The following is a 15,056-nucleotide window of genomic DNA, read 5'->3' as shown; positions in this document are numbered from 1 at the left end:
AATTATGCCTTCGTGATCATTTTGGAAGTCTAAAAACACAAGCCGCAACACGAATATAATGAGAAAGTTGTTACTTTTCATTCGTAAGTATTTGCGAAACCAATGACAATTTCCGACAATGACAATGGGCTTCGGGGCCTATCTAACGAGATACGCTCGATATATGAGTACAGAGAGTAAAGTTTGTGCTGTTGTAGGAGGTAATATATAGATCTACTGAACCGATTTTTATAAAGAGGTTTGTGGTGATGTAGGGGGTAATCTTTGGATCTATTGAATTGATTTTGCCACTAGAAAGTCACGTTATTTGTACTTATAGCTTTTACATTTCCTGACATTGTAGATTTTTTTTTTTTTTTATTCTTTACAAGTTCGCCCTTGACTACAATCTCACCTGATGGTAAGTGATGATGCAGTCTAAGATGGAAGCGGGCAAACTTGTTAGGAGGAGGATGAAAATCCACACCCCTTTCGGTTTCTACACAGCATCGTACCGGAACGCTAAATCGCTTGGCGGTACGTCTTTGCCGGTAGGGTGGTAACTAGCCACGGCCGAAGCCTCCCACCAGCCAGACCTGGACAAATTAAGAAAATCTCAATCTGCCCAGCCGGGGATCGAACCCAGGACCTCCGTCTTGTAAGTCCACCGCGCATACCACTGCGCCACGGAGGCCGTCAAATAATTTTTAGGTGTTATTTATTTATCATCATCACTTTGACGGCCTCCGTGACGCAGTAGTATGCGAGATAGATTTACAAAACGGAGGTCCTGGGTTCAATCTGGCTGGACCGATTGAGATTTTCTTAATTGGTCCAGGTCTGGCTGGTGGGAGGCTTCTTCCGTGTCTAGTTACCACCCTGCTGGCAAATACGTACGTCCAAGTGATTTAGCATTCCGGATTTTCATCCTCCTCCTAACAAGTTAGCCCGCTTCCAACTTTGACTTCATCATCACTTACTGTCAGGGTAAATTGTATCTATAACTTGTAAAGAACAAAAAAAATCATCATCCGCTGATGGACGGCACTGCTAGACATAGGCCTCTTGCATGGACTTTCAAACACAACTCTCTGCAACCCGATTGATGTCCTCAGTCCACCTAGCGGGGCTGGACCTACAGCGCGCTCCGATCCGGGGTCGCCATTCCAGCACATTGAAACCCCAACGTCCATCGACTCTTCGAACTATGTGGCCTGCCCATTGCGAGTTCAACTTCTGGACTCGCTGAGCTATATCAGTGACTTTGGTTCGTCTGCGGATCTCGAATATGTCTATAACTAGCGGACGCCCGCAACTTCGTCCGCGTGGAATTTAGTTTTTCAGCCAGGGATAAACAGCCTATGTGGTAATACAGGCTGTAATATATTTCAATTAAAAATTTTAGCTAATTCGGTTCAGAAGTCGAGGCGTGAAAGAGTAACAAACATTCATATCATCAAAATCATCAGTTTCGAAAATCTCAGGAAAACCATGGATTTTTCGGGATAAAAAGTAGCCTATGCGTTAATCCAGAGTAAAATCCATTTTCATTCCAAATTTCAGCCAAATCGCTTCAGTAGTAGCGGCGTTATAGAGTAACAAACATCCAAACATCCATACAAACTTTCGCGTTTATAATTTTATTAGGATGATGGAAATGTTTAGGTAGGTACCTACATCTTAATTTCAAAAATACAAATGTCACCAGCGGGGTATGGATGCGGGGTGCGGAGACGCGACATTTGCGGGCGGGAGGTCAGCTCGCAATGATTGATGTCATTTAGTGAATTAAAGTTGACATTTCATTTTGCATCGCGGGTAAGGGTATTCCCCGATGTGGCAGTTCTGTTTCACTATAATTTTGATATGATATTTGATATGACGGCCGCGTGGCGCAGTGGGTAGTGACCCTGCTTTCTGCATCCACGGTCGTGGGTTCGATTCCCACAACTGGAAAATATTCGTGTGATGAACATGGGTGTTTTCCAGTGTCTGTGTGTATTTATACATTATATAAGTATTTATATGTAGTATATAAATGTATATGAATATTATAATATCAAGTATCTTAGTACCCATAACACGAGCTACTCTGTGCTTACTTTGGGGCTAGATAGTGATGTGTATTGTTTAAGTATATTTATTTATTTATTTATTTATTTAACTCTATGAGCCTAGGGTCCTGTGAGGATTACAGTCGTAATAGTTCTGATGATCATGATAAAGAGTTTTAATGGTGTGAAAATAATGGATAAAAAAAGGAATGAGTATATAAAATAAAATCTGAAATTGACGCTATTAACGTAAAAGGTGAAGAGCAAAATGTTAGCTTGGTATGGGCATGTAATGCGGAGTGATGTAAGTCATATTGCCAGAAGAATTAAAAAAAAAGTGCCAAGACAGATGGATGAAGATATGCAGATGGTTGGAGAGTGTAAAAGAGGACACGTGTGAAAGGAGTAGAAGATCTGTCGAATGATGGAAACGAATGAAAGAGATTGACATATTGTTATTTATCTATTTAACAGCCTCCGTGGCGCAGTGGTATGCGCGGTAAATTTACAAGACAGAGGATCTGGGTTCGATCCCCGGTTGGACCGATTGATTTTTTCTTAATTGGTCCAGGTCTGGCTTGTGGAAGGCTTCGGCCGTGGCTAGTTACCACCCATACCACAGTTATCAACAAAGACGTACCGCCAAGGCATTTAGCGGTCCGATATGATGTCCTGTAGTTACCGAAAGGGGTGTGGATTTTCATCCTCCTAACAAGTTAGCCCGCTTCCATCTTAGATTGCATCATCACTTACTATCAGGTGACATTGTAGTCCAGGGCTAACTTGTAAAGAATGAAAAAAAATGTGCCGATCCCACTTAAGTGAGGGGGAAAGTAAAGGAGATGAAGGGCTCTATGTAGACCGAAGATGCTTGCGAAGAAGATAATTTTGATTACATATAGCAACTTTTTGATCCCATAAAACCATAGAGAGAGCATCTTGGGCATGCAGTAGTTAAACATCACTTGTTCTGAAGTTATAAACTCAATCGATTGGATGTGGGTAAACCCTTATATTCTAACAATAGAAGTAATACAGACACTATTAGTCGAAGTCTGCGGTTCGTCTTTCACTTTCGACCTCAGGAGTACCTACTTGTACTATAATATATATTTTGTGGTAGTACGTCGGTTGCGAATTTCTATTATTAATGTGTGTTGAGTTTTTACAATCACTTTTTTGAAACCCCTAATTACTGTTAAGGTACTTTTTCAAATGCCCTAAAATAGCATGCTAAAAACGTCCTATTAAGTATGCTCCATACGAGCATGCTTATCATGAGTTTACATTTGCTAGCAAATAGCATGCTTTTTAAGTATTCTCCTGAATAAGCGTGCTCAAAGTAAACATTCCAATTACACATGCTAATTTGTATCTATTGCTCTCTGTCTATAGTATCGTGTAAAACAGGGATAGATGAAGGTGAAGAGAATACAGAATAGCAATGCCGTTCAGCCTCGCTAAAAGCACGTCCCCTTCCACCCGCGCAGCAAGAGCATGGTCATAAATCGCACGACTGCTGATTTTTGAGCAAGCTCGAAATAAGCATGCTCATTATTAGCAATGTTGCGAAACACATGCTAATAAGTAGCAACTGCTCAATAGTAACATGCTTTCGTACTTGAAATGAGCATGTGTAACAGTAGCTACTATAATGTGTCTAAAGCTACTTATAATGTGTCAGTGGGTATGACCTGTGCCTCCGATTGAGGAGGTGGTGCATGCACCTACAATTTTTCAGTTATGTGCATTTTAAGAAATAAAAATATTACGTGTTTCAGACAGTGAAGGAAAAAACATCGTGAGGAAACCTGCTATAGCAGAGAAATTTCTTAATTCTCTGCGTGTGTGTAGTCTGCCAATCCGCATTGGGCTAACCCCTCGCCTTCACTGTTTGAGACACGTGATATTTAAGGCTGTCCGAGACTCGGGGGTGTAATACCACCAACTCTTAGCTGATGATCAGGGCCTGTAGCCATGTGACACGTCGATTCTCTTTCTACGAACGTTAACGTTTCGAAAACTAACAAAATGTATATGTATATGTATAATGACTGATCCGATCGACAACTTGATCACATGGCCGGTCGGTAGTGAATTCCTATACATTTTTTAGTTTTCGAAGCGTTTGTAGAAAGAGAATCGACGTGCCACATGGCTAAGGCCCCAGTGTGAAAATCAGCGCTACCCTTTATTTATTTTTTACAAGTTAGCCCTACACTACAGTCTCACCTGATGGTAAATGATGATGCAATCGAAGATGAAAGTGGACTAACTTGTTAGGAGGAGGATGAATATCCACACCCTTTTCGGTTTCTATACAATTCGTACCGGAACACAAAATCGCTTGGCGGTACGTCTTTGTCGGTAGATTGGTAACTGGCCACGGGCGAAGCCTCCCACCAACTAGACCGGGACCAATTAAGAAAACCTCAATCGACCCAGCCGGGGATCGAACCCAGGACCTCCGTTTTGTAAATCCACCGCGCATACCACTGCGCCACGCAGGCCGTAGCATAGAGACAGCGCCCCATTCAGCCGAAGCCTTAGTATTAAGGCCTTATATTTATTTTATGTATTTGGCTGAATAAACGATTTTATTTGTATTTTTTTTTAATAGCAGGTCTACTCCGTAACTAAACCCCGTACTGGAAACTAAAACCTCAAGATCTAAAGCCATACAAACTTCACAGAGTGAACGAGGCAGTTAAAAACAATTTTATAACAAAGGTTTTGTACGTTCTCAGTTAGCTATGCAGTTAAATACAGCTGCAGGTAAATCCTTGGATATTTCGAATATCAAATGCACTTTAAATTGCTAGTTGTATCTGTTTCCATTGTCTGAAGCCGTTTTTATATGATGACGATAAGACGTTAAAGAACCGTAATTAATAAAATTGCAACGTAGAAATAGGTATTTAAAGGATGAGAGAGTATGATGAGAGAGAGAGATGAGATGAGATGTATACAATTTTAAAACCCTAACGTAGAAATAACAATAATGACGGTGAAATAATATTTTTGACACTGCATTATGCATTTTATACGCTTTATATTAGCTTCACTTGTAACTATTTATGTAAGAAAATCTTGGAATCTTAATTTGACCCACTTCCTGGTCTTCGATTAGGATAAAATTTTGCACACGCTCTGAATTCTAATGACAATACAAATGACTAGCTGAGAAACGTCATTACAAATCCAATATTGCCCCTTCCCAATCACTTGTAACTATGTAAGAAAACCAAATCTTGGAATCTTAATTTGACCCACTTTCCGGTCTTCGATTAAGATGAAATTTTGCACACGCTCTAATTCTAATACATGACTAAGAAACGTCATTATAAATCCAACATGGCAGCCTCCCCAAGATGGCGGACAATCCGTTTGAAATTCACCTCCATGATATGGGTATCAAATGAAAGAGTTTGCTGTTAGTTTGTTAAATACGAAAAAAATAGTCACGTGACTTAAACCCAATATTTGTAGTTATTTTTGTGTTAAAGCGTGTTTTGTAGTTTATTAACTATTTAAAGTTATTTTTAGTTTAAAAGCTAACTTGATCGAAATGATTCTAAATGGATTAATATAGATTGATTGTCGATTACTAGTTCAGGCTATCTTTTTCAGTTTTTCAATTCGGATTGGGTTTAAATGACTCTTTTTTATATTATTATGAAGATCCGTTAACCCTATCTGAAAATATCGCGATGTTACACATGGACATTGGGGTCAAAAAGCGCAGTGTTGGTCGACCCCCTACTAGGTGGACCGAAGACATCAAGCGGGTCGCAGGGAGCTACTGGAAGCCGTTTTGTTTGGAAGTCTATGAAAGAGGCCTATGTCCAGCAGTGGACGTCCATATTCCGATAATGATGATGATGATTAAATTACACAGAGAGGCGGAGCCAGCGTGGTGGACTATTAGCCTAACCCCTCTCACACTGAAGGGAGACTTGTGCTCAACAGTGAGCCGAATATCGGATGTTGCCTGTTTTCGTGGTGGCACTTGGAACGGGGTCCTAGCTGACAGCGATGTATGCTTTTTGCATATGGGGAGCATGCAGCAATATGCTGAGCTGGGACCTTTTTTTAGGTTATGCCACATATCGCAAGGTATTTATTATTCTACGATAATTGTGATGTGTGGCATAACGGTAGGAATAAAGATATTTTTTTCTTCTTTCTATGTTTATAAAGATTGATGATATCATAATTTGTTCAACAAAAATGACGTATAACAATGGAAACGTTGTCTAATAGAAAGATTACAGTAATAACACTGCGGTAAGGTTCCGCCGCTCACTGACCTCAGCAGCACGACCTGCACAATTTGCCAATGAATAGCTCAAGTTGGGCCATCGCACAAAAACGCAACCACCCCGAGAATTTATTTTTAGGGTTACGTAACTCAAAAGGAAAATACGGACCCTTTGTTATCTGTCCGTCTCTCTGTCTGTCAAGACCCTTTATTTCAGGAATGCGTGGAGGTCTCAGACTAAATAAACTATAAACCTTACCCCTCTGTCAATGTATAAGATCAACGATCTAATACGTTTATGAAAACTGTCTCTAAAGAATCGATGTCTTATTATGGGAATCGTTTTTGTCATGAAAAGAGCTTCGTAAAACTGCCTTTTTGTTTTAGAAGAATGATATAAAAAGCGGTTAACTACGGGTTGCAATTTAAAGTGTAGACTCCATTGTCATTTGGTAATGGCGGTCATATTGTCATTTATGTAAGGCGCTGCCAATTTTAGTTCAGGTTTTAGCTGCGGGACTTTTTCCGTGACGCGGAGTCTATACTAAGTTGTACGGTCTCATGAAGAAAGTGTTTGACAACGGGAATAGTAGCCCCATATTTCCACATGAATGAATGGAAACTATACGAGTGAAACCGCGGGATATAAACTATCTACTACTTGTAAAATAATTCTATGAATGCTTACAAATTGCGGGGTACATTATCTCGTTCCGATGTTCAGAAATTTTCATTACATGGTTACCCAGTTAGCTACCAGAATCAAGATTTTTTTTTTTTGTAAATAAAAAAGTTGAGCGTCTCATCATGATGAAGCTACTCACGGAAAATTAACTTGATAGTAATCAATTGTAAAAATTTTCCACGGATCCCGGGCTGCAAAGCAAAACCAAACTTATTAATCCAACACTACGCCGGGTCAAAACAATCTGACCCTTTCGTGTGTTCGCTGAAACTAGTTCGCTATCGTGTATTAGTTGATTTCAACTATTTGGCTTAGTTTAATTACAAAACTCTGTAGGTGTGTGAAATTTGGATTTACTCATACATAGATAACCTAACCTATTACCTATACATACCTATACCAGGCTCAAAAGGGCTAAACCTCGGAGATGTAAAACAAGTAAAATTGTAGGATTTGTGATACTCGACCTCTACGCTTAAAACGTGGCTCTACGCTGTAGGTAATACCTTTGCCTTATCCCTATGGGAAAAAATTAAGTTAAAAAAATGATTTTAAACTTATTTCGTGGTTGTTCATTATGAATGTTATTTAAACGGGTACATACCACGAGATAAAACGACGAGATTTTTAATGTCGATATTTCGACCCAGTTGCGTGGATCGTGGTCACGACGGAACTGAAGTTGCGAGATGTGAAATGAAGACAGCTGTTAGTAGCAGAATCGATCTACCCTCTTTCTCGTTCTTTTTCTTTTTTCAACAACCTCGCGTTTTTGGCTGTCTAGGCAAACTACACTCACGATACGCATAATAACAAAAGCGATTAAAAAAAATTTAATAATTAAGGTTTTTTATTACCAATTTTAGTACGACCTCTCTGGCGCGCAGTTCATCATCACCATCATCATCAGCTGATGGACGTCCACTGCTGGACATAGGCCTCTTGCATGGACTTCCAAACAAAACGGTCTCGAGCCGCCAGCATCCAGTGGCTCCCTGCAACCCGCTTGATGTCTTCGCGGTCGACCAACACTGCGATTTCCAGTGCGAAGGGAAATGTTGGGCAAAACGGGAGAAGTTACTCCATTTTTACAGCGATACTAGGTACTGTAAGGGCTGGATTAAAGAGGTCTAAGGGCGGACGAAGTCGCGGGCGTCCGCTAGTAATGAATAAACTTGTGTGCCCAATTAATTCAAGTTTATTGTTAATGCAAAGTTCCGTTTATTGGCGCGGCGTGTGTAGTAATTGGATTTGGAGAGTACTTTGACTTTGCTAATCAATTTCGTATATGTAAATACTTACCTTATAACTAACTAGTTGTCGCCGCGCGGTTTAACCCGCGTGGTTCCCGTTCCCGTAGGAATACGGGGATGATGTTTAGCCTATAGCCTGTCTCGATAAATGGGCTATTAAACACTGAAAATATTTTTAAAATCGGACCAGTAGTTTTTGAGATTAGCGCGTTCAAGCAAACAAACAAAGTATTCATATCTTTCATTTTCTTTTTATGCTTTACAAGTTAGCCCTTGACTACAATTTCACCTGTAAGTGACGATGCAATCTAAGATGGAAGCGGGCTAACTTGTTAGGAGGAGGATGAACATCCACCCCATTCGGTTTCTACATGATATCGTACCGGGACGCTAAATCGCTTGGCGATACGTCTTTGTCGGTAAGGTGGTAACTAGCCACGGCCAAAGCCTCCCACCAGCCTAATAATCAGCTTTATAATATTAGTAAGATATCTAAGTATAGGTGGTGGTCTCAGACCGATTACTTAAGGACTTATGGCACTCAAATTCACCAACAAAATTGTCTGACGTTTTTTGCGGTGGACGAGGTAAACTCATACATCGAAAATATTTAACACCAATAAATATATCCTGTCCATGCACTACACACAACTGTATATTTTAGAACATAGTCAAAATAATACACACGTGTAGTGTATGCTAGGTCTAGTTGACGGGGTTGGCAGCGGAATTTCTCCCGGAGATTCTTGATACCCCACTCTACCGCTACCAGAGCCGAGAATAGTAGCCAGCGGGGTAACCGGGGATTAGGGGTTGTAGACTTTAAAAGGTTTTGTCCAATAATGACCATGCTGGAAATGCGACTTGGTCATCGCATGCATATTTTTCAAGCTGGTGCCGCCCGACACGGTGCTTAAAATATAACAATTTCAACCAGATGGATAAATAATTAAATTGAAAGGAATAAAACTATGCGCCTCATTTATTAAATTAGCAATATTTGTTTTATCATCATTTGCTGTCTTATATTGTTTGTAATTATTTATTGGTCCTTCTAGCAAGTTGGTCACTGCTTAGAAGTTGTTAAAACTAAGTAAATTAATTTTATATGTATAGCATTAAAATTTAGCTCGCACCATTCACCCGCTGAGTGACTCTGAGCCTTCCTACGACATAAGCCCTTTAATTTTAAGTTTTCGAACTACCACCTCAAAATAAATCTAAATCATGACATAGCTTGACGTTTCAAAAGTGCTTGTAAACTAAGCCTAATTGTAATAAATGAATTTTGAATTTTTTGAATTTGAGGCTTAGTATACTACGCATAGTTAGCAACCATAGAAGTTGTGAACTATTGTCATTCAATGCAACTTTACTATTAGTATTTAACAGGAGTTTTATAAATATTAAAGACATAATAACTTAAACTACTCAATTAAGGAACTAAAATAAAAAGGACTTAAATTAAGGAATAATTACACTTCAATTAAACTAATCCAAATTAAAAACTAAGCAAGCAAAGTAAATAACAAATTTATTTTGAACATCTCGCACTTCTATGTGGCTATTTTGCAAGAATAGCACTTTTTAATGTATCATCTGAATTATTTACTCTTTAATGAACTTCTACAAAGAACCTCATATAATAAATATCTTTAAATAAAACAGACAAAATCACATGACAATTTATTAGAGATTTACTACAATTTCTGCAAGTCGTTGCTATTTAATAATTCGTTTGATTGAAGATTTGCTTAATAGGAGCTTTTCTGTAGTAGATAATGCTAATGTATTTTTATCCTCGAAATAAATAAAAATGGGTCATAATCATCATATCATCATTATCAACCCATATTCGCTGAGCTCGAGTCTCCTCTCAGAACGAGAGGGGTTAGGCCAATAGTCCACCAAACTGGCCCAATGCGAATTGGCAGACTTCACACACGCAGAGAATTGAGAAAATTCTATGGTATGCAGGTTTCCTCACGGTGTTGTTTCTTCACCGTTTAAGACACGTGATATTTAATTTCTTAAAATGCACGCAACTAAAAAGATGGAGATAAATGCCCCGGACCGGATTCGAACCCACACCCTCTGGAATCGGAGGCAGACGTATTTGACGTCAGCCTCCACTGGGCTGGGCTCTTTAATAAATTAAATTAATCTGGATTTCTGCAGTGGATGTCGATGGGCTAAAAATGATGATGAATAATCGAGGATCTCAATGAAAGTACGCCAGAAAGGTCAAAAGTTAGTTAAAAGATCCCCTGTGAATGAAATTCATGAAGATGACAGATGATTTACGTTTACTCCCCGACACGGTGATCCACATCCGGGCTCCTCAATTATAATAGGTCGTCTTTACGAGCCTGCTGAAAGGTAGGACTGAAAAATACAAATAAATAGTGTGTTTAAAAACGCAGCGGTAAACAGTTACTTTCTGCCTTATCGGTCTTAGATTCTAAGCCTTCTCGTCTATCAATAGTGAATTTGCTACTAATGAAAAGCCAGAATTTTTGAAACTACAGTTATTAAATTTTCCAGCAGAGAAGCAAGAGCAGGAAATTTCAAACGTGTTTAAATGAAATTGTACACGGACAGCAGATAGAGCCGGTTTTTCATCTGCCGAATCTTTATATGGTTCTATAGGTGTATGTATGGTGGAAGTAAAAACAATCCATTGAAAAAAAGAAATAGGCGGATCTTAATATAAAATTAACAATAAGTAATTTGATTTATTTTAGTTCAGTTCAGTTCATTTAATAAGGTTGATGTAGTAAGGTTATATCAATGATGTAAGAAGGAAAAAGATGTAGATAGGTTACATAAACCACATTCGATGTTTACAACTGGCACGCAAAAATTATTTCAGCGGCATTCTCAACGTCGCGATGACAGTGCGGCGACTGAGTTCAGGTTTGCTAAATAGCATAGTTTTAGCGTGCTATTTGCGTTCCGCGTATAACCTATCTACCTCTTTTTTCTTCAAACATAATTCATAATTCTAACATCAGATGACCTGCCTTTGTCCACTATTATTTTATCGATTAATATACTAAAAATAACAAAATTATATCTGCTGCGAAAACCATGACTTTGACGCTGTCAAATCACCACAAATAACAGAACCGTTTCCGCACACAATATTAACCCGTATGTTTTCACAATATCCAATTTTTTACACAGCAGAATCATCCTTTCGCCTGCCATTAAAGTTTTTACGAGCAATATACTATTACATCCGTGTATTTTTATAACCGAGATAAGAAAGGATTTTGTTTCATCCTAACCAACATCAAATATTATGAACTATGTTGTTTCCAACCGTGATTTTATCGCTCTGGAATTTTTATTTGCTCTCCACACAAGAAAAGTATCATATGTCAATCTCAGACCTTTTGTTAACCGACTTCAAAAAAGGAGGATATCGATTCGTCGTAATTTTGCTATGTTTATGTATGTTAACCGTTTATTCAAGACGCCTGAACCGATTTGAAAAATTCTTTCTTCGTTTGAGAGGGTATGTTATCCAGTTCACCATCTGATGTATAGTAATTTTGTCTAGATCTGATGATGGGATCCTGGAGAAATCGAGGGGAACTTTCAAATATTATAGGGACAACTAGTGCGTTTATTAATGTCATCAATCTGATGATGGAGCCAAAGCACAGACGAGGGAACTCCTCATAGATTTACAGCAGTTACCTTGTGTTTGGACTTAATTAATTTGTATCGATGAGAATTTTACGCCTAAATAGGTTGTGACTGTCATTAGGGGTCTGGTGATGGAGACGAGGAACAAATATGGGAACTCCTTAACGGTTTACAGTAGATACCTTGTGTTTGGACTTGATTAATTTGTATCAATGAGAACTTTACATATAGGTGTGTTATGACTGTCATTAGGGGTCTGGTGATAGAGACGAGGGTCAGTTAAGGAAACCCTTTAACGTTTACAGTAGCTACCTTGTGTTTGGACTTGATTAATTTGTATTAATGAGAACTTTACTTATAGGTGTGTTGAGACTGTCATTAGGGGTCTGGTGATGGAGACGAGGGACAGTTAAACTATTATCACACTTAATAATAATTATAATTAACTTGTTCTTATATTAATGAAAATAAATTTGATTAATAAGCTTAGAACAATTAGATATGGTTAATATATTTTATATAACATTTTATAAACAAACCATATATAATTTAAAAAAAAAACTTATGAAATGGCATCCGTTTTTTACCTGAAGAGTTACTAATGCTATCAGCCCTGCATCTAATAATGTTAGTTTCTTTTGATCAAAAGTCTTAAGTAAACGATAGAGCTTGATACAAAAAAAATATTATTCTTTAAGAAACATACTTTTACTAAGCCAATTTTTATTTTACCAGATCCATATTTATACATCATATTATCATCTCCATTTACTTTTATACAGGGGGTAAACCTGGTTTTGGGTCGACGTTGTATGTGCCGGTGGACACTCCCCTTTAACATTCACGTCTCTGCAGCAGACGCAGTATACAATGTAAAACAGGCTTAATATCGGCTTAAACTAGGACAGATTGAAAACTGCGGTTGTCGCAATTTCGCAAATCGGCGCCGGATTAGCAGCGAATCGCTGGTTAGACCGTTTCACACTGCCGTGATTGTTTCATGCCTAATTAATTTGTGCGGCTTTTGTGTGATGATCCGCTTCCCATGTTGATTAGAATAGAATAGCATAGAATAGATACCCTACATACATACATACCCCTACCCTACCCCTACCCTAATACCCTTACTCTTTGGGTAAATTACAAAAAGATTACAAACAAAAAAACTACTTAACAGCGTACGTTCCTTAACTAATGATGTAAAAGATCAGATTTCACAAGACGTATGAAGCTATCCGAATGCCAGCGAGTTTAAATGTAAGGAAAAGTGGATACTGTTTGTCTCCCCCAAGAATGTGTGAATTCTCACTCACGAATATGTAATTTACATTATTATTCTACGCTACGAAATATTCGTTATATACTTCTTTGTAAGACTGCGAGATTTTTCTTTGGAAGTGTAGGTAGTTTGCTGAAATTGAATATTTTTTTCTTCAAGCTGTAGCTATTACTCCATCCATTTAGTATAAAACCAACGAAAATTCCAAATAAATGCGACAAGTGACGAAGAACCCTCTTAACGCAAGTTAAAAGCCTCAATAGCTCAACGGTAAGAGCGGTTGGACTCATCATCGAGGGGTGGTGGTTCGATCCCTGTCCCGTTGGTCTATTGTTGTTGGCACAGTCTTTCCCGACTAGTTGGAGGATAATAGGTATATTAGTCATATTATTAAAGATATGGCAAGTATTATTTAAAAAAAAAAAAAGTTAATTTCGCACTTCTCCGTAATATCATTTTGATGTTAGAACAACATAATGTACTACAACTTTGTAGAACACATTATCTTCTACAAAAAATGTCGCGACAGCATATGCATAACTATATAGTCAAGACACAATAAGTTTTCTTTTATTTAAAAAAAAATAATGGAAATGTCATCATTAGAAAAGGCTCTTTATTTATATCTTGGTATTATTTCATATATAAATATTACATACTATTTCAGATTGAAGACTGCTTTAATACCCTTATTTAACTTTTTAAATTATTCAATTCGGACATTCTTTCAAAAGACATCATAACTTTAAAAAATGTATGTATTAATTAGAACAGCCATACTCAAAGGAGGTATGAAACTGTTTTTTTAGTTTCTTTCTTCTGTTGTTAGTTTCTTTTTTCTTTTAATAATATACTTGTTATGTAGTAACTTACTAAGTATGTAATAAGTAGTAACTGTTACATAATACTTTTGTTATCTATACTTCTATACTAATATTATAAAGAGGTAAAGTTTGTAAGTTTTAAGTTTGTCACATTTTTTAAATGGGGTAATCTTCGGAACTACTGGTCCGATTTTAAAAATTCTTTCACCAGTAGAATGCTACATTATCGGGGAGTGCTATATATATAGGCTATATTTTATATTGGTATCATGTATATTAGCCGAGTTATCACAGTTTTTGTCATACAGGTCAGACTGAAAATCTTCTTAAACAGACTTATTCGCATACGCTGCCTTAACTATTGTGTAAAATTGAAATTAATGTATGGAGACTTTATGTATTTTTAAAAGTTCTACAAAAAAGTCCGCGACACCATTTATCTATCTTCTATATATTAGCAGATATAGTACTTTTTGTGTTTTAAAAATTATTAATTTTATATACTTAGGTTTACGTCATTATTTATACAACTAAACTTTAATCCTTATTAAAATAAATTATTTGATAATCACAAGGATATTATGGAGATAAGATTTGCCATTTACAGTATGTTAATTACTCAAATAGTTTCGGAGATAATACAAAATTTCTAAAAGACGCAGAAATTCTGCTAAATGACGCCCGACGCTTTCATTTACGTAGTTCCCGTTCCCGTGTGAATATGGGGATCAAACATAGCCTATGACACTCGCAAATAACGTAGCTTTCTATTGGTAAAACAATTTTCCAAATCGGTCAAGTAGATCCAGAGATTACCTCCTACAACCAATCGAACTTTACCTCTTTATATTATTAGCATAGAAGTCTCTATCTTGGTCATACCACCACTCTTGAAGGACTGGACCGATTTTGCTAAGGGTAGGAGTAAGATAGAGAAGTTACAGGGTAGGGTTGGGTACGGGTAGGGAAGCGTAGGGGTAGTGTAGGGGTAGGGTAGGTTTAGGGCCGGGTTTAGGGTAGTGGTAGGGTAGGGGTAGAGGTAGGGTAGTGGTAGGGTAGAGGTACGG

This window comes from Bicyclus anynana, chromosome 23 (genome assembly GCF_947172395.1).
Source record: "Bicyclus anynana chromosome 23, ilBicAnyn1.1, whole genome shotgun sequence".
In the NCBI taxonomy this organism is placed as follows: Eukaryota; Metazoa; Arthropoda; class Insecta; order Lepidoptera; family Nymphalidae; genus Bicyclus; species Bicyclus anynana.
Note: the sequence above shows the minus strand (reverse complement) of the source record.